The sequence below is a fragment of the Microtus oregoni genome, unplaced genomic scaffold (assembly GCF_018167655.1).
Source record: "Microtus oregoni isolate MIOR12 unplaced genomic scaffold, Mior012 000008F_ref0000371, whole genome shotgun sequence".
Taxonomy (NCBI): domain Eukaryota; kingdom Metazoa; phylum Chordata; class Mammalia; order Rodentia; family Cricetidae; genus Microtus; species Microtus oregoni.
Window position 1 is genome coordinate 11,557,060 of NW_024543067.1, and position 3,457 is coordinate 11,560,516.

At 38.5% G+C, this 3,457-nt stretch overlaps 1 pseudogene; it reads left to right on the top strand.

Annotated features, from left to right (window-relative positions):
• The first annotated feature begins 786 nt into the window (after positions 1-786).
• Positions 787-1,348, top strand: LOC121452000 (annotated as a pseudogene).
• The last annotated feature ends 2,109 nt before the right edge of the window (positions 1,349-3,457 follow it).

Genomic DNA, 3,457 nt, shown 5'->3' on the forward strand with positions numbered 1-3,457 from the left:
GTGGAATGGTTCAATGGTACCCAAGAGAAAAGTGCATTCTTCCTTAGCAACACCCTCTGTGAGCCTGGGAAACTGAGGCACAACCTCCTGACTTCCCTGTGTGCAAAAGCACCTTTGCCTCTCTCCTCACACATGCACAAATAGATTCAAGCACACATGCTTGCACGTAAGACAGCTGTCTTCTGAAGGCTGCATTTTCCAAACTAGGACCTGGCCCCTAGTAGCATTTTGAAACACAGAAATTTTTAGTACATGACCTGGTTTATTGTTAACTGAAGTTTAATCTTTGATAAAAATATATACTCTTACACCTTTTAGCTTATTAAATAAGTTACTTAGTAACTCATTGGACAGTCATCTATGCTAGGAGAAGCTTGCAGATAAAAGCTAAGTACAGGTGGGTGTGTCGAACTTGAAAGACAGGAACATCTTCACTTCCGCACACGTGAGTGTGGCAATCTTAACAGATACTTCCACTGACAGTCGCAGAGGGTGAAAATGTCACAAAGTCAGCAAATAATTCAGGAGCTATTAATCATATGAATGTGAAGACAAATATTAAAATACTGAATTTAAGTTCTAAAGTGCTGTCCGCCAGCTGGAGAATGTTCAGAATGACCTATCTGCCCCTCTGCCCACCTTGGGGCTCACCAGAAGGCCACTGCCACAGTTGGTTTTTTCTTCGTGGGTCGGGAGATTCTGGGCACAGCTGGGCCAAAGTCTTGAAGGTGCCAAAAGTTCCAATATGTCTGCCCACGTGTGCCCATTATGGCTGCTGCATTAAATATGAATATGCCTATGCCATCTTGGTGTGATATTCACCAAGATTTTCACCAGATAACCAGGATGATGAATCAGGAATTAGACAGGCAGCAGGAAATATAAAAGCCTTGAGAGAAGGGAAGAATGGCATGACTCCTAACAGTTATTTGGGGCGGATTGTCTCCGGGAGACATCATTTCTTTAAGCACGCCTCTCACCACACAACAGAAAGGCGGCTATCGCTGCACTCAGTACAGACTTCCCCTGCAGGACTTCGCCGTCCTAGCAACATCACTGAGAGCAAACATTTCAGTTCTCCTGTTCCATGGAGATTGTGACCCTTTTCCCCTGATGTCTGTGTCTCTTACTATTGAGAAACTAAAAGCATTGGCAAAGCAGCCATGACAAAAGCATGAAGCACAACTCATGTCAGCAGGAAATGATGGATGTCAAGCAGTTCATTGATAAACTCCTACCTCCAGTTGATTGACGTCACTAAGAGGCCTTGTGTAGATGCTCACCAGCAGCACCGTAGTAGAGTATGAACCCTTCCCTTGCCTGATCGTAAAGCTTCTAATGTTTGCAGTATTAAAATATTTTTCAAATATATACCAATGGTACAGACTAAATGATGTCTCCCTCATGGGAAATGATCCTTTTAAGTTTTAAGTTTTAAGTTTAACATACATCTGTTTTATACAATCCAGAATATACTGGGATTAAAGTAGATGAAGAGATGCAGCGAGCTTCTTTTTTTCAAATTAATTCAGCAAAATAAAATACCACGACCAGAGTTTTATTACATCATTTGAAAGTGACTAGTGTGCTCCTGAGAATCTGTTGAGGTCTAACAAGCTGCTGAGATATCTGTGTGTGACTTGCTATGCTGTGAGTGAATACGGCTCCACTCCACACTGTTTAGTCACCGTGCAGGGTCTGTATTTTATAGGTGTATTCACGTATATGTGACTGTAACACACAAGAATTAGATTGTATTACATTCTCCCTGATACCAGGGACAATGCTAGCAAGTGTCAGAAAAGAAAAATAAACATTTTCTTCAGTTCCTCTTTTATAGGGGACCAAGTTTTTGTTTTCCTTGTATTTTTTTTCTCCTCTCACAAAACAACAAAAAAGGTTCTTGATCTTCCAGGGAAGACCAATATTGCCTCTGCCATAAAAACCTGTCTATATAGACTATATTTTGACACTCTGAATCACAGACATATGGTATTTCAAACCTAGGTAATCTGAAAAGAAACCAAATGTGACTTAGGCTTACATACTTCAAAGAACAGCACCTTAGTCCATCTTTAGACTGTAGAATTATCACAATCTTCAGTTCTGATAATAATTCTGTAGCTTTATTTTTCTGTAAAAAAAAAACTTAAAGGGTAAATAATGGCTTGGCATATTCAGAAATGCGTAAAACTGGTTTTAAAATGTAATTTCTAAACATCTTATAGCATACATTTTCTGTACATGTTATGCTTGAAATCAAATGCCATACAAAATGAGTAATCAGAAACCTTTGTATTTTTTCAAATTGGGTAACGAAACAATTTGAAATACTCATTATAGTTAATATTTGAAAATTAATCTGTGCAAACATTAAAATAGAAATTGTTTGACATTAAATTGTCAAAATATACAGAATACTGGTGAAAATTTTTAAAATTAATATATGTGTAGCATGGACTGTTTGGAATCCTTGTATATATATACATATATATACATATATATTGTGGTTACTGCATGGTTGAATATGCTGCAGAAATTCTAGTTATTTCTGAGTTGTTACTTTCTTGCTTTTTTCCAGCTGATCACAGCGAGGTTAAGAAATTCATCTTCGTAAACTGGTGCTGGCTGATAGAGATCATAACTAAACAGAATGTTAATAATGAAGCCATACACTTCTGTCTGGATTTAAAACAATTTCAAACAATCATTTTGCTTTACTTCAAAGAACATAAACTTCGGTTACACACACCAGTAGAATCTGATTTAGGGGTAAGAAATATTCCATTGAATTCAGAAGCAATAATGTGGGAAAATGTAAAGTTTTATACAGTTTCAATCAATGTCAAATAAAATTTCATTTTGGCTTTCCTGGGAAAAAAACTATTGAACTCCGCAGTTCCGCAACAATGGCTAAGAAGAGACCCCATTGCCAAGGGAAAACCTGTCTTCCCCTGGAACTATTAAGTTAATAAAAACACAAGGTCATGCTTTTGTCAACACAGAAATACTTATGTTGTTAAGCAAAAGAAAAGTCATCCAAAAGCAATAGCTCCAGGAAGAAGGTGAAATAAAAGCCACACCTAAAACCACTAGTCCTATAATCAATACATCTCTAACGAGACATCGTAGCACATGACTCTCCATCACTGATGGCCTGTAGCTGTGTGCAGTCTGCTGCAGAGTCGGGTTCCGCTAATGAGACCCATTTATAACTGTCTCCCCTCCATTCAATGACTACCTTAGTGGCCAGCAGTCAGACCTACCTTGTCAATTTATGCTCTTTATCAAGACCTAGGGAACTTATCTAGAAACCTGACGATGCTGTAAGTTTCAATGATCAACACTGTGGATGAGCATTGGTCCATGCAGTGTCAACAGCCCACATCTGTTGACACATACCAGGTGTCACATATCCACATGCCAGGGACGGTTTTCAAGCACTTTACATATTTCG